This window comes from Ixodes scapularis, unplaced genomic scaffold, assembly GCF_016920785.2.
Source record: "Ixodes scapularis isolate PalLabHiFi unplaced genomic scaffold, ASM1692078v2 PGA_scaffold10__122_contigs__length_95168666, whole genome shotgun sequence".
Taxonomy (NCBI): Eukaryota; Metazoa; Arthropoda; class Arachnida; order Ixodida; family Ixodidae; genus Ixodes; species Ixodes scapularis.
In genome coordinates this window covers 75,128,616-75,153,701 of record NW_024609836.1, presented here as the reverse complement: position 1 = coordinate 75,153,701, position 25,086 = coordinate 75,128,616, and the positions used below count along the sequence as shown (strand labels likewise).

The 25,086-nt window shown below is 44.9% G+C and overlaps 1 protein-coding gene across 1 annotated transcript in view; it reads right to left on the bottom strand.

The window, feature by feature from the left end:
* LOC8023898 (B-cell lymphoma/leukemia 11B) overlaps nucleotides 1-18,112 on the bottom strand; it is a gene marked incomplete in the record, with an annotated part of 457,140 nt that extends 439,028 nt beyond the window's left edge. The window contains 1 exon segment of the mRNA XM_042288688.1: nucleotides 17,250-18,112.
* Between the last annotated feature and the right edge of the window lie 6,974 nt (nucleotides 18,113-25,086).

Below are 25,086 nucleotides of genomic sequence, written 5' to 3'. Positions count from 1 at the left end.
TTTGGACCTCTAGCGCTACCTTCGGGCGGAGAATCAGCGTTCGGCGATGCATAGTTAATTGTGGCGGCGAAAAAAATCCTATAATTTTTTTTTTCGGGGATGCCCTGCAGATTTAGAAAACTTGTACTTTACTTGAAGTACATTCTTTGAGTATGCACTTGTACTTAACTTAAAGTAATTTTTTTCCCGTACTTTCCAAAGAAAGTACAACGCGCGACTCCAAAGTGCATTCCCCAAATTTGGTCTTATTACATACGTATCAGAAAAGTGTGATTTGTCAACAAATAATTGCCTTGTAAGTTAATTGTTTTAAATAGTTTGTCAGTGAGAGTAAAACACAACTCTGTGTCCATTCGAACTTACCCAATATTTGCCGCCATTTCTGAAAATCACTGGTGCCCCCCCCCCCCCCCCCCCCCCAACTACCCCGAAAGCAAAGGAAACTTTTAAATTAAAATCCCTCTATTGGGTAATGAAAGGGAATCGTAAAAGATTCTCAAAAAAGTACCCGTATTTCACTTGGAATGTACATTGTATCTATAGTACTTTACTTCAAGTACATTGCGGCCGGTGCATTCTTTACTTGACGCACACAACCTCTCATATGCTTTGTACCTTACTTCTAGTCCTTTTTAGATGTCCTTTACTCAAGAGTGCATTTGCGCAGATAGGCAACAAATGGGTCGCCAAAAAAAGTTACGGCACCGAAGATGTCACGTGACGTGATCGTCGTCCTCAGACGTCCCACGCTTATCAAACTAGGAACATTTTAGTCGCGCAGTTCCGAGTGCACAGAAGCGGTCTCTAGCGCTGGCGCATGGAAACGGAGTTTAGAATAATTATATGTCGTTCACTGCGCTAGTCTACCTAGCCTGGTCTTCCTCACTACGTGGTGGAGGTGCGGGGGTAACGATTCATCCTGATCAATTGTAGGCTCTCCATAGTGACTACCAACGAAGGAAACGTAGAACATGGCTTATTTTGTCCACGATTTCTTTGTTTGTCTCGAGATTTGTCCATCGGCCTTCTTGTCAGCTAATGTCTCTGCCTCGCTGGCTGCGGGGTGGAGACAAGGTGCTCGGTATTCGTTACGCGCCATACCTCTGTCATCACAAACTTTTCATTTCGATTATGACTTAAAACGAACTTCGATGTAGTTAATTTATTTCTAAACAAAAAATAAATAAATAAATAAATAAGGAAAGAACACTTGCATCGTCTGTCTATCTGGAATGAACATTCCGAGTGGTTCCCCTAAATCTCGTGTTTCATTTCAGATCAAGTTTATTCAAATGTAATAACGCGTTTGGATGTGAAATGCAAAAGAGGAGTCTGGCTTGACTAGGCACCGCAGCGGTTCCCCTTCCAAGCCCCCCTCGTATGTTTTTGCACCGCGAGAGGAGGACGCGAGAACGAACTGCAAATTGCGAACTTTTTCTCTTCGTTTCTGCGTTCTAGATCAGAGGTTCTCAACCATTGCTGTTTCGCGGACCCCTTGTGGATCGGCGGAGATGATGGGGGACCCCGTTTGTGCTGAGGGGAAGAGAAATGTATAGCTTAATCATAATAGTGATTTAATAAAGGAATTATAATTAAGGGAAAGTGTGAAAAAACTTGTTATCGACTTACACCACGTAAAAGCTCACCCGAACATTTGAACGTTTCTTCTCAATCTGAGAAAATACAACTTTTATTCCCGGGCTTGACTAATGAGGCTGGGCTTTGCGGACCCGTAGAATACCTTCACGGACCCCAAAGGGTCCGCGGACCCCCATGTAAGAACCACTGTTCTAGATGAAAGGCCGACGAGCAGCCAGAAGTGAGGAAACTCGACCTCAAATCCTCCTTTCCCTTCGAGAAAGAGCGAGACCTTCCTCCTTCCTGCGGGGAGTAGCTGAGACACACGCGCAACTGACGGGGAGAGGAGGAGAGTGACAGAGGGAATGGAGAGAAGGAAACTAGGAATCGACTTTCTTCCCGGCAGAAGACGATCAGGGTTTTACAGTGTTTGCAGCACAGCAGTACAACCATCCAGTGGGGCTTTCAGGGGCCTTGTAGCTACGCTAACAAATCATATATATACATATATATATATATATACTGCAGAGAAACGGCATTTCTTTCTCTTCCCTTTCATAAGCCGTCCTAGTCTTTTTCTTTCTTTTTTTGTTTGTTTTGCAGATGGGGAGATGGCAGTGGGTGACAACGACGTGCGTGTACTGCTACCTTGGCCCCGCTCTACAATGCAAGGTTTTGCCCGACAAGAGACTGAAAAAAAAAAAAAAAAACACGGAGTGCCTGTATCAGCTGAAACGGTTAACATCACACAAAGTGAATGAAATATGTTTTCGACATAGTAATAAACAAATCTACAAACTGACTCTTAATCGTAATCATCATCATCACATGTTAATTTTTCTGCTCGTGAACAGCTAATATCCTGGATTAGGAATTTAGGATGCAAAGAAAAAGCATCATATATATTGATATGCCTTCTGAATGATGCTGCTATACTGTGTGCTACGCGGGTTATGAAACTAGCTAACATTGTGTAATTAACAAAGAAGGTAGCAATAACACTAAATAACAAGCAAGGAATGTAAATAAAAAATAATTCAAACTGGCGGCATTTGAACTCGTGTGCGACAAATTTTAGTTTAAGAAAAACAATTAATACTGAAATAGTATTCAGAGCAGAACTATACATGCTAACGTCTAGGCCTGCTCTGACAAATAGTTATCTGCTCAACTATATTATATATATATAGATATTATTTCTTTTTACTAAATCGGATGGAGAATAGATAGAAGCCAGAGGCAATGTGCAAGGCAAGCAGGAGGTATCATTAGAAACGTCATCTTGAATTCTGACGTATCCATCTGAAATCCACACCAAGCCGTGAAATCGAGATGCAGACGTTGAACCAGCTGTAGCTAACCGTACAGGTGTGACAGTTGCAATGTTGAAATGTGACGCAGTTTTGTTGGTGGCAAAGATTAAAGTAAGTAATTTAGACATAACTATAATATAATGTATAGCCGGAGAAAAAACAACAAACCATAGTGGTTTGAATTACTCTAATTCTAACATCTTCCATGTAGCTGAAAAGCTAATTTGGTATTTTACCCAAACCCAACTATGCGTTTAAAATGCAACACGGCGGCAGTCACGAAAAAAAAAAAAAGGCTTAAAGCACACAGTTTATGAAAGTGAGGAGGTTCAATCCTAGCTGCGACAAAAAGAAAAAAAAAAAAAAAAAACAGCATTGTTTTTTCCGACAAGACGTGATAAAGGGAGTAAAGTATTGCGGAACGCACCATGTCGCACTTGTAATCCCCTTGTAGTTCTACCAAAACGGGAGGACGCCAAAGCGTTATAACAAGGCTTGTGAAGCTATACAGCGGTAATCGACGCGATAATGAAGACAAATACACCGAAAACTGATCACGCGCTTAACATTATAACTTGTCAACATATGTTATCTTTCTCTCTAATTAGATATTTTACGAAAAAAAAAAAAGAAATCTCAATTCATTATAGGCGTACTTATCAGACAAGTCCCTCAACTTCCTGAAAAAAAGATACAATAAAAATAATTACGTTTGCTTAGGTTTTTTGGTAGTAATTTGTCGTCGTTTTGCTAAAAGAGCTAAAGCTAAATTCTTGCCTCGAGCCACCAAACGCGAATAAAATAAAATAAAAAAATCAAACAAAACGTCATTTTTACAGTGTTAACTGTAAAATGTTACAAATGTTAACTGGGTAGCTTTAGTTATGTAGGAATATTTTAATATAATATAAAAAAAAATGCACACCATACCAAGGTCGCAGGTGGCGAAGTGCATTATATATTTCTGGTAATCTAAAACAATTGAGATTGCGGTCGATACCGACCATATATTTAGATACAGTTTCGTTCTATGTCTCAGAAAAAATCATGCTGAGGTTCGAATTCTGGAGAAAAAAAAAATCGTATTGGTTCACCGTCGCACCGATATCAGTAGGAACCTTGTCACGAAAAATAAACTCACTCCAACAAAACTGACACCGTACTTATCTAGTGTTGACATCGCTATGACCGACGTCCTTCGCAACTTCCCTGTTCAGTTAACACAGTGAAATTTATCTCGACGACAGCATACGCTCGCAAGTGCCCAAGGCACTTGTTCCGTCGGACTAAACAAATAGCAACTCCAATGTGGCATATCGCATAGGAACTTGAATCACGTAAAGGTACCTTGGAAATGAAAATGATGCTCGTGTACAAAATCACCCCATCAATTAGAAACACTAAACATTTCTCGTGTAAGCGTTTGCTTTGTCGCTATCAACAGAAATTAATTTTTGATGAGCAAAACATCACAGAAAAACGGTGAAGAGAACACACAACTGTAAATCTTACATGTGCATAAAATTCCCAATTCAATTCGAAACCCCCAACCCTTCTAATGTGGCATTCCTTGTCATTATAAAGTTCTTTTTTTTTTTTTTAAGATGCTACAATTAAATAATTTATAATATATCCCCTCTCTCTATCTCTTTTATGCATTCGTTGACAATAGAACCATCACAGCGTCCATCTAAAAAAAAATGGTTGTGGGTATGTTTACACAGCCTTGAAGTTAGTGTCCCTTCAACGAGCAACTTGTCTTTCAGCTGTAGAGAAGCAATTTAGCCAGTGCAGTGCAACCACTAGCCTGGGGGTCTTTAACGTGCATCAAACAGTAGTGATACACGACCGCACGCCTGTGTAATGTTCATCCAGACCGAAACGGGAAGGGATGGGAAGTGAACAAACACAGGATTTCGGGTTCTGTAGCGCGAGCTTTCGCTCCACGTACTCTGAGCTGGTATGCGCTAGACTATTCGGCCCCCGATCACCCCCATTGATTGTCTAATTAAGACGAAGGCTTTCACTTTGCGATTGGTGCCTCATTCGCGTGGTACGCTGAAACCGAAAAACGCACTAAATTTTATAAAAAAAAAAAAGTGTCAGTGTTGAGCGCCTTAAACTTTCAGTGACTACAATCACAACTGTTGAAGAAATGCTTCCAGGAGGCCGTTATTTACACTACCGTATTTTCCGGGCGATATTCCTCGAGCCGTACATGTTCAAAAGTTGAAATTTTAGGCTTTGAAGACTATCTACGCGTGCAAAGTATACAGGAATTTTGTTTTCCACGATTGTTCATTATGACAAGACGCGACGAATTTTTTGAATGAAAGGGTATTTTAATACTGATTAATGTATAATACAAGCTCTTTTGGTAGCTAAGAAGACATCTGTCGAGGTGTGCCGTGTATGAGACGATTTTCCTGTCGACTAAGCATCAGGTGCGGACTATGCATGGCGTGCGGACCATAGGCCGAAAAATGCGGTGCTTAAGTGGTACACAACTATCTGGTTCTTTTATAATGCAAGCGGCGAAGCAAAAAGACACCTTTTACATTCTAAAAAATAAAAACAAAAAACACACACATACACAAAAAACGAAAAACAGGAACGCTTGTTAAGAACCCTTTTAAGGCAGTACCGTAACACCACCGCTTTCAATGACTTAGTTTTTGTTGGCGTGTCTCAACTCGGTACGAACCTTGGTCGTGGAGTAGGTACGCATCCACTTGCTCGGAATCAGAGCGCGCAGCCCGCTCACAACACGAGAGACACACATTCCAGTCGCGCGGTATGCGCGCGGAAACATCGTATACACTCCAATGTATACGAACGACATTCCACCAAATGTGAATATCGCGGCGGCGGGGCATACGACGTCATTCGACGCGCGCGCGCTCGTTCGCCGATCCGTCTTACCCAATCGACCTATACGCGAGCATCAGCATTTGACACTTCATCAAAACGCTATCACTTAAAAAAAGAAAAATGAAACAGTGACAGTTTGTGAGAGAAAGAGAGAAGGAAAGTTGTAGAGCGACACACAATAAAAGCAAAAGGAGAGCGTTCTCGTGCTTTCGCCACAATTGCCGTCGTGTCACATGTTCCCTATTGAAAGGAGGAGCCCCTATTGGTCCCCATACTCTCAAAAAGCTCCTATACCTTTCCGGCGCTTATGCCATTCTAAGAAATATGGAGCGTTTACTTTCCCGCGAAGCAATCGGGAGAAACAATCGCTGCAATTTATGGAGGGAGCTCGTCCAAGTACGAGGCTGAAATGTCTCTTTTTCATATAACGACGCCACCTGGTGGCGGATGCACGAAGTAGAGGTGGTTGAAGGGAGCTGCTTTACCAAGTGTCAAGTCCTTCCGGTTGGTACAGGATAGAGTGACTGAATGTTCCAGGAATTCCGCGAAACTCACAGGCTCGATAACGCCAAAGTAACAGATGAATCCTTTTTCTTTTTTATATAGTGGTCACTATGAGCGTTTAGGAAGCATGTCTTTTGTGTAAAAACAAACAGAAAAATCACTTTTTGTGAGAATGTTTATCGGAGATTAGTACAGGATGACAGGAGCGCGATGTTTTAATAAAATTGTAGTTTGCGAGGTTTTGCGGCACAATTAATATTGCTTTTATACAACCATGTCTCACCGGTGATGTCAGGTAGCGCGTCCCGACCTGAGCGTGTCCTAATTTCGGTTGTACTTAGCGGGGGGATCGGATTCGGTGGCCGAGTGGGCTAACGCGTCTCAGCTCAAAGCGCAGGGCAAAAGCTTGCGCTGCAGAACCTCCCGGGTTCGATCTCCGCCCCCCTGCCCGTTTCGAACTGGATGAGTTTCGTACCACCGACTTTAGTACCGGCACGCGTTCGTGTGATCACTAATTCGTGGTGCACGTTAAAGACCCCCGGGTTAGCGGTTGTACCGCTATGACCAAATTTCTCATCTACAGCTAAGAGACAAGTCCCCCGTTGGGGCGTACTACCACCAACACTGTCTAAACATACGAGCAACAAAATTTTTGTAATTCGCAGCGCGTACGCCTGAGAAAGACGAAGGTTGGCATCCCCGTAACACCTCCCACCGTATTTGTTTCGGCGCCAAAGTGGCCGATCAAAGCTTAAATACAACCGCCACAGCCGACGCTTCCTAATGCAACGCTCTAACGTAGAGGCCTGGGTGTTGTTCATCGGACTCCGGTCGACGCGACGATGCTACTCGACAACTCGCAGTTTTCTTCGTCGTCCACCGATCAACCACCGGGTGTAATTCGAGCGTTTGCCACTGGGCGTCCGGAGCTCACGCATGTGCAGAACTCTTCTGTAAAAGTTCCGCAAAAATAAAAATATAAGCTCAAGCAGACGTGAGTGTCGCTGTCGTCGCAGCGTCGCCAGTTCCTGGCTGACGAAGCCTCCGTGGTCTGTCGAGCAGGAGTCTGTTTTGACACCGCCAGGATCGCTGTCGGCGACAGAATGACAATTCTATGACTTCATTAGTAGGAAATCGAGGGACCACTTTTTGGGGGCACGCGGTAAACACACCGTAGACGACAGTCATCAAATCTCCTAAGAACTCTGCGGGAAAGTAAACACTCCGGGTTACTTAGAGTGTGTTAGTCCAGATTTTTGAAAACCTCCTATACGGGTCGAAACCGAGGAAGAGGAGAAGAGGAGAACACGCGGGGAAGCCGGACCACCGACCTCTGATCGGAACGATCCGCCCGGTAGACGCAGAGCCAGCCGCACTTGTTTCTACTCGCTGTTCGAACGTGTCCGAAAGGTGAAAAGCGAACGCAAAGACGCCGGCGATGGGCGTTCGAACGCGCTCGAAGAGCGAGGAGAAACTAAGAAAGCCAGCCAGCTTTACGTCTACCCCCTATTTCGACCCGTATGCAGTCGCCGGCAGTCTCAGAAACGCAAATTTGGTCGTGCTTCTTGCTTTTTGATTTGTTCGTCGGTGGGCCTAGATCCGCGCTTTAGAAGTTGTCAGCGCCTCTGTGCATGCACAATGTTTCCCTCGACGCGTTTGAAACACCAAGCAGTAGCCTTCACGCAGAAGCATCTCAAAGCAACCGAAAAGCCGAGACTTCGTTGACGTCATAAGGTAGCAATGAATTATAAGACTTGAGAGTAACGCGTTTTTTAAAATTATTTCTAGAGGTTGGTGACATTGAGGCGTCATAAAAAATTGTCATTAAGATGGACTGGACATGTTTGCAAGCGCCGATGTTTGTCGTTCGTTTGTTGAATGAGACCCGCGCTCGGTGACACGAAAAAGTGCGTCCACCGCGTCTTTTTGCGACCTTGGTGGTGACAAGCACGCAAGTATGGTGAGAAACTGCATTTCATTCCATCAAAACGTTTAACATCAACTACCTATTAGAAATCATTAAACTACCTCGCGACTGTTACGAGATAAAAAAAAAGTTCCCAATTGACTGATTACATAAAAGAAACTACTTCCGAGTAACGAGCCATTTGATTCAAAAAGCGAATACGCTTGTTCACCTCAACAACGGCAGTAAGCATATTTCGGCTTCTCGAGTGTGTTACTAATTTCTCGCTTTATGATAAGGCTGACTTAAGATCCTTGTATGTGCATTCAACATTGCAGCCGTCACTGAAATCTGCGGCGTGGCTTATCACATTCTCGATTTTTGCAACCTGATTAGCATTTAGGCGTTCTTATCCCTTAATGCTGTAATCTCATTGGCTAAGGATTGATAACAAGGTGATCGGACACGCGAAAAACAGAGTTTCTTATAAAATTACACGTTTCAAACGAAAAATAAATAAATATAAAGAAATGTTTTTTTTTGTTTTTTTGTTTTTTTGGGACAAACAATTTTTCTAGGAACTACTCGTACAGCTATATAAAACTGTGAGCAAAACTTGCCGTTTTTGTTTTTTGGGTGTCAAGTATGGCGAAAATGTTCTCTCCATGATTCTGACCTTAAAGTATAACTGTTAACGTTTGTGACTATGTTTGCGGATTCACACCATCGACGCTGGTAACCCTACTTCATACAAGTACCGAAGGTTATCACATTACTGGGAGCTTTGTATATACGAAAGGTACTGACTGTCACACCGCTTTTGTCTTATTTCGACTGCGTTTCCCAGCGCTGTGTAAAAGGTACCTGAAGAGGTTAATAAAACTCATCATGTTTTATTTTTTTTTTCGGAAATATTGCGAAAAATCAGTTTCATTTTATTCAAAACGGCTTTGAATATCCATCGTCTAGACAGCGACACCGTTAGCGCGAACAAGCCATCGCCAGATTTAATGATACCAGCTTAAAACGAAATGGCTGCCATAAACACTATAGTGTGGTGGAAAGTCCTCATTCAAGGCAGTAATCTAAGCGGTAAAGTTTGATGGCTGTCATGGCGATCAATCTGGGTAAAACGCTAAAAACGCCCGAGGTCGTGTTCGCGTTCACAATGTGGTGCAGTGCAGGTCAAATAATTTTTTTTTGTAACACGACGTATTTTTTATTGTTTGTTTTAATGCCTTTGTGCTTTGAGAAAGCTGCAAGACATAATTCTTTAAAGTTATATTATGCCGTAAAGCCTTAAAACTCTTCTAAACATTTTCGTGGTAAGTGTAAACAACCTACACTTCCTTAAAGCTAGAGCAACAATTTGTTTTTCTGTACGAAACGTGAGTGAACTAGATATTTGCTAATATAAACGATTGGGAACACGCTGATTGCATTAAGATATCAACAGATCGAAATACGAGTTACACGAAATAAATATGAGGTATATCACTATATGATATACCGTAAAAACGTTCCCTCGGAGGAGTGAATTTTCATCCTATAGGGAGTATTCACTGGCGGCCATAGCTGTGTGCGCGAATGCTGAGCGCGTGCTGATGGGGAGATTCCACACTTATTTTGTAACGTGCATTTCGCACCATGAAGATTGCCGGTCTTAGCAGCCTATTGATGTGAGCTCGTTCTGAGCATGCCCTCTAAACAGCGCCCACAAATATGGCGTCCAGCGGAGCTGCCGAAGACGCTGGGAAAAGGGGAAGGGCTACACAATGCTTTATCTTCAGCTTTTTTACCAGCACTGCTGAATTCGTAGCTCTCCAAACCTTTGAGCCACGGAGTTCAAAAAGAAAATAAGAAATTCAACCTTGCTAATTGGGCTTTGCCACAAAGCAGGGCGTCTCTGTTCCATTAACTCTGCGAAAGCAGCTTTCATGTCTATTATATGATCTGGTTTAAGGAATACATGAGTGTTTTTTGTTTTTTTAAATAAATAAGTATATAGCACGAATAAATTTCCCAGATATTAAAACATATTTCACTATTTTTTTGGGGGACACTTTTTGATTTAAAGGCGACAAGTAAATTGCATGATTTAGATTATGAGTTAAATTATGATTTAAATCTGGATATAAATCATCTGTAATTTTTTATTCGACGCTGTACCTCGACCAGTCTAGTGTTACGAAGTGTCAAAAGGCTATAAACCCACGTCTTTCGTGCTTTTTTTTTTTTTACCACCATCGGGGGACTGAAACGATATGCGACCGTCCAATGGTCCTGGTTGTCTTTTTACGAACAGCAGACGAAAACGGCTACGCAAACACGAAACGTACATTTTGACTGAAAACCGGCATCCGCGATGTATTTTAGAACGGGTTTCGCAGCATGAAAAATGGCCGACTCAAAGAAAAAGAGAGAGAGAGACCAAAAAAAAAAAAAATAAAGCAACACGAATGTCCGCCAAAAAGGGCCACGGATACAAAGCTGGTTCCGCCCCCAACGAGGATTATTACTGATGCCACTCCCAGCGTCAAACGTATAATGATACGAAAAAAACATAACACAAAAAGTAAATGGAATGTGAGAACGCAGCTTTAGAAAATGTGCGATCCGAGCGAATACAGTCGCGAAATACATGGAGCAGCTGCGCGAGTTGCAGCGCTGCAAGCAGCACTGAGCCCGAGTTTCACCGTGGGTCGAGCCTCAGGGCCATTCGAATGCGTACCTCGAATCGCAGCTATATAGACGTTTGCAAGTACGACCTTTGGCCGCCGCCATCTTGCTTCTGGCGCGTGTAGAATCGTCCGGTAGTCTAGCTATGCTAAAGCGCGCTTCGGACGGATAGTAATGGCCGCACCCTTCGTAACGGGCGGTAGCTCGCGCCACCTATAGCCAAACGCCTTCTAAAAATTTCGCGCGTCCATGGTTGCCAGACTGGCGCCCAAACAAAGCATATTTTTTTTCCATCCGTGGTAGTCAGACTAGCTTTTTGAAGCGTGTTTGCTCGCAAACGACTCCACGGTACTTCTCACGAGTGCACCTCCACGTTCCTCGAAACGCCGACTGCGTGACGGTGCAGATTCAAGGAGGCGGATGGCCGCGCACAGCTAGCAGAAGGAAGTCCTATACAGGGGCCCTAAACTCGTTAAACACAAAGCAGGAGCCAAAACGTTCGCGGAGCGCGTCGATTAGGCTCCGGCAACAAAAGTGCGAAGTCATCGTCGTGAATCGGTGCGCGCCGTGAACTTCGGCCCCAACTTTGTGTGTTGACGAGTTTAGAGCCCCTGGGGCCCTAAACTCGTCAGACACAAAGTTGGAGCCGAAAGTTCTCGAAACGTGCCGATTGGACGCTGGCAACAAAAGCGCGAAGTCATCGTCGTTGTAGGTAAATCGGTGTGCTCCGTGAACTTCGGCCCCAACTTTGTGTTTGACGAGCTTAGGGTCCCTGGTGTTGGAATTGGGGTTGGCGGAATCAAATAGCGCCGCATCATCCACGGCCTTCACAAAGCAAGGAATTGCTACGCCACTGACTCAAATTACAGTGTTTAAGCTGGGAATGACGTGCTTTTTATTTGAAGCGATAATCGCACAGCCTCTATACTCCATCTCAAAAACATGCGCAGAGCAGATAAGTGGCACGACGACAAGCATGTGGTCTCGAAAAATGCCTCCGATATGCGCGAGTTCTCGTACAAACAAAATAATTCCGCGCCGGTGCCTTTGTCTTTACTACAGGCATTTCTGAGATGGCGTATAGAATGAGTTAAAGGACGTCATTTTGTGTCCCCGCGAAAAGTGCTTCATCGCGTCTGTCTCTTGACGTTAAATGTAAGAAAAATTATTTTCGACGCTGCTTGAGCGACACTGTCGAATCGTAGGGTCGGCTGCGGTCCAACTTGAAGTAACACGGAGTGTCAAGGCGGAGACTAAAGATGGAGGTAATTTAAATCACGATTTAAATCCTGATTTTCAATCGAACTAGTTTTACTACGATAATTCAAATGAAATCTTTCCCGCAAAAATAAATAATGCCAAACTAGATTTTTTTCTCGACCATTTTTTAATATTATTTGTATGCTTTCTATGCGCATTTGTGTCATCATCGAGCAAGAAAGGTTGATATCAGACTGAACACGAGAAGAAAGCGGTTCTCTTCCGAGCGAATCCGAGCATTAAACTTCCTTTGCACCTTCCATTTCCTTTCGCCGGTTATAGTTTCGTCGGGCAAGCAAATTAGAACGCGAAAGATAAGTCAAATAAAGATTTTTAGATAAGCAATCATATCAACGTTTCTGCTCTAGTGTAGCATCTATCATTACATCAATCACACTTCGTTAAACTGTACATAAAATTTGACAATAAGCTCTTTCTTCCGAATGGTTATTCATTCATCGAAAGTATCGATCAATCCGCTATATTTAAGACATACCCGTAATGATAAAGAGCAGCGATTTTCCCGCTACAATGATTTAAAGCAACTAAATGGAAGCCATCTTCTCCAAGCCATTTCCACGCCGGCGCCACCACGTGGAAACTTTTCTTTTTAGCACTGCGCAGGTTAAATAGAGGCGGCACCGAGCCATTCCATTCGAACCCCTATTACAACACCCGTAACTTTTAGTCGATACTGGGCGCAAGTTCGTCTGCTTCTTTTGCTGGTGTTCTGGTGACGTCAGAACTCTGAGATCTGATCGTAAGGATAGTCGGTAGACCTCAAGGCAGCTTGCTTTGAGGTCTACCCACTATCCTTCAGCTCGTTGATATTTTTTATTTTTGTTTATTTTCAGCACGCTATTTTGCAGTGCTTTTAGACGAATTGTAAAAGGGCGTAGGTATTGAAGGGCTTTCTAACCACCTCACAGGTAACCTTGGTCTGCATTGCCGAGACTTTTAAAAAGCTATACGCACAACTAAGGTGTCGATAATGACCCTCAAAAAAAGCGAACTTCAATTTCCAAGTTAAAGAGGGTGTCGTTTGACTTGTGCTCGTTTTCTCGCCTTTATGCGACGACGGTTGGGTGCTCGGGTAATTGATAAATCATAAACGCGGAAATGTATGCGTAGTTCTCCGTATATATCACGGCAGTCTTCGTCTGAATAAATTACGCCATACAGTCGTCCCAGTACGATGCGATTCGACAAACTCTCTCATAACGAGCGCGACTCAGTTTGCACGAATACGCGATCGTTCGATTTTCCTTGTTTCTCGTTCCCTGCGCTAAACGGTCGTCATCAAAATGAATAGCATGGTGGAGGTGTAGACACATCAACTACCGACTTCAGGGTAATAATTTTTTTTCGAATCTAAACGGCGTGGGCGTGTACGCGAAATAGCGGCGACGTTTCAGTTCGCGCTCTGTCGCGCCGTGTACCTACTCGGGTCACTGGCAGGACTAGAACGGCATCCCTGCCGTTCTCACCCTTCCAGTTGTCCTGCCATCAGCGTGAGCTGCGTGTACCCTAGATAATGCGTGGGCGCCTAGTTTTCTACGAGTGTGCACGCGCATCCAAAGCAAGGTAAAAGCCAAGGAATGCGTGCTGGGGACAAATCATCTGAAATAGGTGCCTGCCGTTCTCATTCTGCCAGTGACGTCACGATTCTCTTCGTAGCACATACATCAGGTGACTTTCCGTATTGATTAGGTGTTTACTTTTCTTCTTTTTTTTCGTGAAAGAAGTGTGTGTAGCACATTAAGAGTGTGTGCGTGAGTTGATGAGCAGCAGACTATAGAGATATCCATGCTGCAGGGATGGTTTTTCGATTACTTCTGGTTTCTATAGATCGATGTAGATATCTAGTACCATTAATTTGAAGGCCTGATTTACGTGTTTTGATTTTTCCAGAGATTTCTAGTAGCGACGCCGCTCGCGTAACAAAAGATGAGTGGACGAAAGTTGTGGGGCACAGCGTCGCATGTGTCGTGGGAATCGGGCAGGCGTTGGATCGCTTGATGGTGGGAGGGCGTTCTGTTACAGCCCAAAGTTTATGTTGCATCACAAAAACGTTTTTTGATACACGTCGTTTAGTAACCACGGTAAGGGAGCGGGTTCTTACAAAATTAGTGGACGTGTACCCGAAGTATTACGGGATTTGCTTTAGTATCTTGTGGCTGCGTAAACGTTGATGCCGACTCGAGAGAAGCTTGTGAGAGAGTGACATTTCTGAGCGATATATGTTTATTCATATAAGGTGGCCAATCAAAGTAGCGGACTGCGTGTTTTGGGAGAACCAACTTTACGGCCAAATGAAATCATATAGACCATACCGCATTTCGTTTTCTGAAAGTCTAACATCGTAAACGGGTGAAAAACACACCCAAAGTCGACGACGTTATTGTTGTGCAAGCCTTTGTGCCAAGTATAAGACAAAATGTCTTTTACGCATTTTCGAACAAAACTATCAAAGCAGGTAGATACATCGATACTGTGCAGCTTTTTCAATGACTGGAGCTGACTGTTAGCTCCTGTGACATTAGCCAAGGAGTTGCGTGGTATTCATGTGTTTCCGGAAGGAAGCCCCTTAGCTTCCAATCCTGCCCGCACGGCGGCGCCAGCGGGGAAATGGCTTCAAGAAGACGCGTTCCACTCTATGCGTCTTTATAGCAGACGCAGCTCCGCGCGTCTCGTCATACGTATGAAAATTCTACAAGGTGTCATCCGAGTAAACGTAACTGACAGCGGAAATAAAAGAGCGCAGATGACAGGACACGATGCTTCAGAGTATAGTGCAATAGATGAATGCGAACACTCCAGTTTTACGATCGCGAGCAGACGCTCCGATGGAAGCGTACGTAACCACGCGGCTCGAAATAGCTCCACTGGCCCCAGATATGTCCGCGAGTGGCCATTACCTGAGCAAGTTGCTCGTGAACCATGCAACGCAACACTTCGCAAAACAAACAACTCGTGACACTGAATCCGATTCCATAACTGAAGTGATTGCCAATGTTATTTTTGCTCCCTGTCATAGTGCGGGCGACTGTGGCAGACAAGAATAGAGACCGCGAGCTCTTCTGCATCTCTCCAGCAGAAAATTCCCACTGTCGAACGCTGTTATCAACGAGGGCAGCAGGGTCAAATGACGATGCCAAAAAGACAGTTTCGATTTACATTTCGTTTCACCTCAAATCCAGACGTAGTTGACGCTACGAGCTGATGGGAGCAACCAAACGGCGTCACACAATTTGCCAGTCAGTGGGCCTTCCTTATACATGAATGGTTTAGCGATGATAAAGCACACAAAAAAGAACATGACAAACAACATGTCGGCGCGCTTTTATCACTGTTTGATTGGTACACTCCGCTCGTATACGTCGGCTGCGTCCCGACTTAACACCATTGTTTTCTTACGCTACGTACAAGTCACAGAAACATTAGTGTCTCGAATGTCGCGTGCCACAGGCTATCCCCTTGAACTGGTAACCGTGCTTCATACGAAGCACAAATGTGCCGGTGACTTGTACGCAAGCTTTTCTAACGTAACGCAAGAAAATGGGCTGTATATGAACCAGTTTTTAAAGTGAAACGAAGCATAGAAGTACAAAGGTGTGCGAACCGTGGTCTGAATCGAATAGTGCGGTGACATCCATCCCTCAGTTTCGAACTGATAGGAAAACCGGTTGTCGTGGCTTTGCGTTGCAAAGCGATGGCTATGAATGAGGCAGTGCTATCATGTCCGTCCCCCCCCCCCCCCCCCCCCCCCTTCCCGAACCGCTGTTCGTATACTCCAATACCTGGAAGTGCAGCTAAAGCTGCGACATCGAGCATTATGCTTCGCTCGCAGTTGCTTACGTCAGAGAGCAGATTCACTTGAGCAGATTTCGTTTATCGGCGAAAGTTTATTCATTAATTTTTCCCGCTGCGTCATTCGTCAAACCTCTTTCCCTTGATACGTAGCTCCTTCGCCCGAGAAGAGCATAACGTTTCGCCTTAAGAAAACACACTGAATGTGTTATGAAGCTATACGCAGCTTCTGTGATCCACGATTCTTGTTGTGTGTTATTGTCTTGAATGGGTACATGCAGTGTTTTCTTTGCTTATTGCTTCACACTTCCCCCAAAAGCTCCAACTTTCCCAATCTATTTCGCAAAAAAAAAAAAAAAAGAGTGGCCAGTCGGAGTCTTATACTTCGACTGACCCCTCCCTTCTTTTGACAGGGAAACCAGCCAGAGTGACACCGCAACCCAAACCACGCGATAAGCAAACACGAGACAACGAACACGATGCAAGGTTTAGGCAAAGGTCTATACAAGGAAGAGATATGGCTGAGATAGCGTCTGCCCAACTGTCTTCTGTATGACGTAGTACTTGCAGTGTAAAGCGGTTGGCGGTGTAAATGAAATATTAGATTACGACTTTCCCAAACTAGCCCCCAACGTGTAGGCTTTCTCTCGTTACAGTGAAACAAGCAGGTATAGTAGGACACGATTGACCGACTCACCTGTCAGAGATCGCTTGCGCGGCTGTGGCTTCTCCTGTTTGCGCCGTGACATGGCATGGACCTCCAGCTTCGAAGACGAGGGACCACGGAACCCGGGTCCCTGGTCCGCCCGCTCCGCGCGTCCGTCACGGTCCCCTCGCGGACCTCAGAGAACGTCACCGCACGCACGGGGGAAGACTCTCCGTGATGCTCATGTACTACACACACACCGCACACGGTTCCGGCGAGCGGAGGAGATTCAGCTCGAAACATCCACTGGTGGGTTTCCTCCGAGGTTTCGCGGCGCGGCGACTGGTCGGCGTGAAGTCGTACACATTCAGGACGAGATACACTTTTTTTTTGTTGCTGTTTCTGTCGGATTCGTCAGGAGCAGGTAGGTTGACGTTTCATATTCGCCGCGTCTGAATGTGGGGGATCGTCATCGATACTACTCGATAATCCGATGAATGGAGATCACGTGATTCGAAATTTTAGAAAAGGTAGGCACTAACTTTTTTTTTTTTCTTAGATCACGATGATATCGCTTTCATTTACCGGTTGATAATTGAGGGGTTTAAGTGAGGGGGTATTTTGATAATTAATGAATGGCGGATGATTTTAATGAATGGTAATGAAGCACGAGTTCCTTTTTTTTTTTTTCTTCCCCGCGTTTTTGACGTTTGCCACCAATGTTGTCGCGTCTTAGCGCTGTGTCACGTGGCTGAACCCTCCTCCTCCTTCTCGTTCGCTTATGCACCTCACCCTTTCTGTTTTGTTGTCGTCTTGCTACGTTCTGTTTTCGTTTTCACCCTTTCCTCTCTCTGGCGTCTCGCGCGTCTTCCACCGAGAGGGGGGGATTTCGTCGTCTGCCGTCAAAGAAACGAAGCAAAAAAGTCGGTCACGAACTCCACACCCGCGCAGCATCCACAGTCGCCGTCGTCGAACCGGAGTTTCGCCAGCGCACTGCACAGCTGACCACCACAACAGCGACACCGCACCATCCACGAGACAACGGACAAACGAACACCAATCTTGACAGAGTGGTCACCAACTTTCGTCGGTTGTCAGGTTGCGGTAACCGTGGGCTCGGACGGTCAGAACCCCAAGCCGCGGTCCGTAGCAGACGACGATCTCGAAGCAGACGACGTTCCACGGGCAGACGGCGTTTCGCGAGCAGACGACGGTTCCGAAGCAGGCGACGTTCCACTAGCAGACGACGTGAGCCCCACGTTTCTGCTCCCGATGCAACGGCCTGCGGTCCGGGCCGACGCTGACGACGTCCGATGCATAAGGAACGTCCGGCGTTCGCTTGTCGGTCGTTCCGGCGACTTCCTGGGGGGGGGAGACGTCGGGCGGTTGCGTTTTTTTTTTTCTTTTGTTTCTTTTTAATCCGTGGCACACACACACACACACATTCACAGACACACGCTTGCACAGGGGTCCGCCCGCCTCTGATGTGTGTCCGTCGGGTGGGCTCCAATGTCCGCAAGCGGCTTGCTTGCGGAGCGCGGTCTGCACGGTGACTCGCCGCGGCGAGAGGTTTCGCCCCTGCCTCTCGCCCTCCGGCGCTCTGGGCGATTTCTCTCTCCCTCTCTCGGGTTCGGCCTCCTTGCCCTCTTTTCCGCCGCCCGCGGGAGAGGAGGAGCGGGGAGGAGGGGGAGAAGGGACGGACAGCGGTCATTGAGCGCGGACTTGGCTCCCCCTGGCGAGCTCGGAGCGCGGCCGCGGGGTCTTTGCGCGTGTGCCGCTGCTCTTGCTTGGGTTGCCCTGGCGGCGGCAGTGACGGCGTTGAGCCGCTGTCGGATCATCATCCCCTTTCACGTTCGACGACACCGCGGCCTCGAGCACTGCCCGTGGACTGTGTACCGGCGAACGCGTTAAGAAACACGCACGCGCACAATACACACTCGAACACAGCCTCTCGGCTTTCGACGTAGATAGCTCGGAGCTATAGCGGTTCTTTTTTCTTTCGTTCTTTTCTCGCGGAGGCATCCGTTTTTACCGGAGCTCATTTTAGTGAACGCCGGTTTAGAGTCCCCCGCTTTATAGAATTCATTTAGAAGAGAAATCGAGTTTAGAGAAAAGGGCGACCAGTCTCCTTTTAGCGAACTCGTTTTTATAGAAGCACGTGTCGGTAAAGATCAGCGCGGCAATACGTAATCTTTAAAATTACACGTTAGAGGCCAGCACAGTGATGCGACGCACCAATAAGCAAATCGTAATGGTAATAACCACAGAGAACATATGTTAAATACGGATTAATTTTGGCATGGAAGAGGGATGGTAAGTCCGTCATTCCTGTTCAATATTGCGGTGACGTGATTTCAAAATCTTAGTGTGGATTGAATTAGAGTATGATAAGGTTGTGCGTGATTTCAATTCTACACATGCTAATCTGTTTCTAAAACCACAAACAGTTTTTTTTTCATCTCATAAAGGTTGTAAAGTTGAGAACCAAGAGAGGAAAAAAAGGTGCGAATAAAGAATGTAGCCAATATAGTAATAATAATAATAAAAACGGAATATTATTTGTGTATAACAGCATCCTAAAATATATTACGGAGCTACAAGTGACCTTAGGGCCAGGCACGTAGCCAGGGGGAGGGGGGGGGAGGGGGGGGGCATGGCCCCCCCCCCCCCCCCCCCCCCCCCTTTCGAAATCTTCTATTTCGCTGCACCCTGAACCAAAATCCTGGCTACGTGCCTGCGTGATTTCGATTCATTAAAAAGTTTCGATATTCAAGTAGCGTCATTCAGGCTACTAGCCGTGCTAAAAACTATATATACATATATATATATATATATATATATATATATATATATATATATATATATATATATATATATATATATATATAACAACCTTTTAAACTCAGAATCCATAAAAAAAAAAAAAAGGAGCATCGTCAGTTTAGTGACAATTCCAGCATTCCAACAATTTATGGTCGAAAGTCTTTCAATTCAATTTATGGTTTTGCTCTCCTTTTATTTCAAGAAGATCTCTGTATTTGCATACAAATGTAATTCGAGAAATAAAAGTCAATCTTTATTTTTATTCTTTATGTGCCCTAAAATTAGGGGTGCTTTTGTTGTTACCCCCCTTAAAGTTTTTATTCTTCCCTTTCCAGGAAACACATGCCTGCTCGGAAACTACCGTGTTTTCCGGGTTATATAGTCCGTGGACTGTAAATGTTTAAAAGTTGAAATTTTTGGCTGTGCGGACTATCTACGTGGGTGGACTAAACAGAATTTTTGTTTTTGAAGATCGTTCAATGCGACGAGACGAGACGGATTTCGTGAATGAGAGAGTACCTTAATGATGATTTATGTATAATACAAGCTTCTTTGGGGGCTAAGAAAGCAGACATCTGTCAAGGTGTGCAATGTATGCGACGATTTTCCTGTCGACTAAGCACCAGGTGCGGACTATGCACCGGGTGCAAACTATCTAAGCAAAAACCTTTTTTCTGTGCCTTAATTTGCTTCTGCGGACTATACACCGGGTGGGGACTATAGCCCGGAAAATACGGTACGTATTTTAGAGTCGGCAGTGGTTTAACAGCCGTGAAAGATTATTTGATGTCTATTTTGTTATATATGTATGATAATTCATACACAGAACTATAAAAGCGTAAATCATTTGAAGTACAATATCTACATAGCTAGTTAAGCTGAGCTATGAAAATAAAGCTATGTAAAGCTAAAGAAGGTCGAGCTTTGACGCTTTCGAGCAATGAGAAACGTGTGTGGGTTTGTTGAGACCTATTGAAATTTGAAATATCGACAAAGAGATACTAATCGTGATAAGATCAGTGTCTCTATCTTGTTTCGCGTATAGGTTTACACCCATTATAATAAAAGAGTTGTAGCCCAACGAGGATAACTTATAATGAAGAAATAAGTTAACCTAAACTTCAACTAAAACACGGTCACGTAATAATGTGACATTATCCTTAAACGACCCGTTTTTATTGCCTATTTTTACATATATGCAGTTACCAAGATGAGCAAGGTAATGTCCGGAGAATCAGGCACGCTTCAAGATGGCGCGTTGCAGATATAATTCAAAGAAAACACGGACAGGTCGGCAGTGGCTATTTCCATATCTCGTTTTTAAGATAATGATTTATAGGTTTATCCGTTATTATGTTATCTTTATACTGTGTTATGTATTTGTTGAATTATGTGCTTATATCGCCTGTCGCATTGTAAGCCTATTTTGTTATTGGATCCTAGACAAACCGTTATGGCTATTGGTTCAAACACCAATTCTGTATTTATAGGAAGTGTTATAAAATGTTATAAAAGGAACAAATTCGTGAGTGAATGTATGAATGATTGAATTAACGTTTTCGGGTCGCCCCAGTCGGAACCTTCGCTTGAAGTCTGTGAGTGCTGCAGTGTGCCATAGGCTGCTGCCAGCGTAAAGGAGAACCCAGCCCCAGTGAAACTGTTTCCACCCTCCAGTGTTCCTGCAAAAAAAAAAAAAAAAAAAAAAACTTGAAAAAAAAGTTTTTTTTAGACTTGCTTTGAGGTTTTCCATCGAATATCTCCAGACTGCGAGCTTCACTTAGTTTCACTCTAATCCAGAGCGCAAGCAGAGCTACAAGTCTATAAAACAAACCAAACAGCAACAAAAAAAGAAGAAGAAAACAGCGTCACGGCGTTTGTCGTGTTTTCATGCGTGCACTATAATCGGCACGAACAATTAAGCGCAGGTGACGTAACATGACATAGCGCTTTTGGTGTGTGCGTTCGCAGTTGCTATACATAAGCCTTCGACCGCGGTCCTCCCACTTATGATAAAACATGACTTAACAAAGTATAGAACCGCCTAAATCTCACTAACGTCACTGGATCCTGGGGAAAGTAGCACCAAGCTCCCCGTAATGCCGCCGTTTGGGTTCACGGATTGGGCAGTTTCTTCTTGACCCCTAAATTCTTGGCGAGCCGATTTAAATTCCCTTTTGACGGGTCACATTATAGAGCCGTTTCTCGAACACGGATATTTAGTTGTTTACACACCGGCGAAAAAAGAACGCGCATCTTTTTCGCACCATGACCACATGCGACGCCGGTGCTTGGAGGCATTCAGCAATAATTTTCCCGTCTTCGAATACACGAGAACAACGATACATTTGTAAGAGATCCTTGAAGATAAGCATGATTGATGAGTGGATTGCACGCGCAGCGCCTAAGACGCTTATATTGGCGAGGATCGCTTTTGGGACGACGACGCTCCATAGCAATCTTGGTGCGATCGGTTCAACAAGGACCCTTTCGAAGCTTTGAATGGACTGGAATGGCGATTGCAAATGGCGACTGAGGCCAGTCAGCCAATCACCTCGCGAGGTTTGGTCGTCTGAACGTTAGTATCTGTTTCTGTCCGGCTAGCGTGCAGGCAAGGCAATGACGCTACTTTCCCAGGATCCAGCCACTTTAGATGTCCCTAGAGGCCCCGCATTCAATATACCCTCTCAAGATCGGCGTCTGCGCCTTGCCACCTTTGTCTACTGGGTTTTGGTACGCGTTCTGAGTCTCCGTAGTAGTGGTGATATGCGCTTGGACCGAAGAATCGACCTCATTGATTGATTTATGTCGGCCATCTTGAAGCCGAAACAAAATATACCGAAAAAACCCACACACAAGAGAAACGTATATAAATATATGTAGAAAGGTTTAAGCGCAGATTCTTAACAGCTAGAGTGTCAGAACCGGTGGGAAGGGGAGATACGTTCGGTTTAATATTTGCTACGGCGTGTATATCACGTAGGCCCCAGCATATTAAATGATTATTGTCTAGAAGTAGCCCTTAATATACGCGATACTTCGGCGTTGAGAGCAAATGAACAAGTAAATGCATAAAGGCTGATAAGGAAGAATATTATCTGCAAGTTCGCCTGCCCAGAATCGTCTCGGTTGTATCCTACCGCCACTTTAAATCCGTTGGGCACAAAACGTGTTTATATATTTTTTTTTTTAAAAGTGAAAACGCTTTATTTTAATACGTTGTTGTGTAGTTCTGGAATCACGCGAAAAATAAATAGGCAGGCGTACGGGGCTGCGCAAGCTGCTACGCCTCAATACGAAATCTTGCCACAGTGAGTGGACAGCGCTTTGTTCGGACATTTGTCTCGCAACCCTGGGTCCGCCCTGGCGAGGCTTGACTATCAGACGACCCTGGCACACCGGTAGCAAGATGGCGGCGCCCATGGGACGTACTCGCAAACCTGTACTACGTGTAACAGCTACGTGCGTGGTGCTCGTCGAAGGGTGCTTCGCTGCAACTCTCCAGTGCTTTAGGGAAAGCGCGTCGCAACTTGACCAGTGCGGCGCGATACAGTACGACTTCTGCTCCCTAGGCTCATCCGCAATCCAGTACGCGCGTCGCCCTAACGTAGACTATAGACCTACGCACGGCTCTGACACCCTACGGTTATGGTGGTGGCGCTGTCTGAACGGCGTATGTATAGACTTCCCACAAACAATTCTTATTTTGGCGCACACGCAATACCTACACCTGTTGTAAGCAGACGGGCTGATGTGTAAAGAGCGTGTGAGCGTATATTAAGGTTATTGAACGCAGAACGGAAGTCTTAACTGCCTTTATGACTGAACAGAAACAAAGGTACGAACGCTAGATAAGTTCAGTCACTTCTATCACAAGATTTTTTTTCTCCCACTTCCGTGGGTGATTCAGCTTCTTGTAAGTCACTTTCCGATTCTTCTGCTTCGCTTCAGCTTAAAATGGGAAATCAGCCGAAGCTACGAGCTAAAGGGACCAATTACGGAGCGTAAAAAGCAGAAGTCAGTGGACCTTTTCCGTTTATGATCGGTTCAGCGATGACAGAAAACCTACAGAAACATGACGAACACCACTATGGTGAGCTTGCGAAGCTGTCTGATTGGTCCAATCAGCTGGTAGCGTCGGTTGCGTCTGACTTGAGGTGGAACAAAGTATAGATTCATTGTTCAGGTGTTTCGCGGCCGCCGAACGGTACTCTGGTCGGTGACAAGTTAAGAGTAAAGTAGAACCTCTTCACACACCTTTCCACCCTAGCAGAGCGAACGCTGCAGAAGAGGTCGCCTCCTCTGCAGCGTCCGCTCTACTAACGTGGAAAAAGGTTGGACGATCTTCCACTTTACGCTTAACCTGTGACCGACTCTAGATTGCTGCCAAAAGTCATACACCCCAGCGATAAAAATGAGAAATAATCATCTCAAACGCAGGGTGAAGAGAGTGGCTGCACATAAAAACAAGATTTTCTCTTTTTAGGCGCTCTTGGCATCGGTGTTATTTTTGAAACTTCGTGACTATGCATGTTTGATGGTCTTGTACTGCAATATACGTGGTTTATAAACAAAAAAGAAAGAAAGAAACAGCAAAAAAGTAGATTCTTGACAAAAGGGCAGCCCCCCTATTGTGTCATGGAGTCAGCATAAACAAACATGGCGGCGCCCATGGAACAGAGCATACAGTGGTCCATAGAGTCGGATGTAAGTCAAGAGGGCCACAGAAGCTTCTTCCATGTCCTCGTTACCGCCAGCCACTCATTACTCCACGATGCGCAGGTAGCCCGCCGATGTGCACGTGGCGCTGATGTCACGTAACTCGTCGTCGTGGTGACTGCCTTCCCTGGTTGGTACGCAGAGTAACTCGATGTCGAGAACGTTACCTGGTCTGGTCCTCGTTTGGCGCATTCCTAACCTCATACATACGCGTGCTTCGAACATGTCTGGAGAGAGTCATTTTAGGACCAATGTGACAGTACCGTTGTAGAAGAATGGGTAGATGGATGGAAGCTACTGGCTGTATCTTTTATAAAGAACGGTACCTTGCGCCACCTAGCCCAGAAACCGAAAGAAACACGTCTCAAGACTGTCTACAGACTGTCCTTCGAATGATGCATTAGCAATGTGATCGCGGCTTTACGAAACCGTTTTGGAGGCAGCATGAAGCGTCTACCCGTCACGTGTCCATGCACCTGTTTATAAACAAGCGCGTGCTCAGAAGCCAGGTGCCGACAACAGCGGTGCCGACAACAGCGCCACCGCAGTCGCGTGACGTCAGGGATTTTAGTTGGTGTACTCGGAGAGCAAGTCGTCTGCTTCTTGCGAAGGAGTTGCAGTGGCGTAAGGACGACGCCGAACTCTGATTGGCTTTGATTGAAAGGATAGTGGGTGGACCTCAATGATAGATGCCTCAAGGTCTATCCACTGGTTGTTTTTTTTTGTTTTTTTTTTCAATCAGCCAATAAGCGCACAGCGTCCTTCGCACGTTACAGCAACTCCTGCGCAAAAAGCAGACGTCTTGCTCTTCGTATAGCCTCCGGAAGAACGTTTATATAGCAATGTTAACCTTATTTGAATGTACGTCTTTAAGGTTAAAATCAAGGTTAAGATTTTACGGTACTTTTTTTCTTAAAAACCTTTAACCAGTATTTTTTAACGCTCAAGCAAAAGAAAAGAAAAAGAAGAAAGAAGTACAA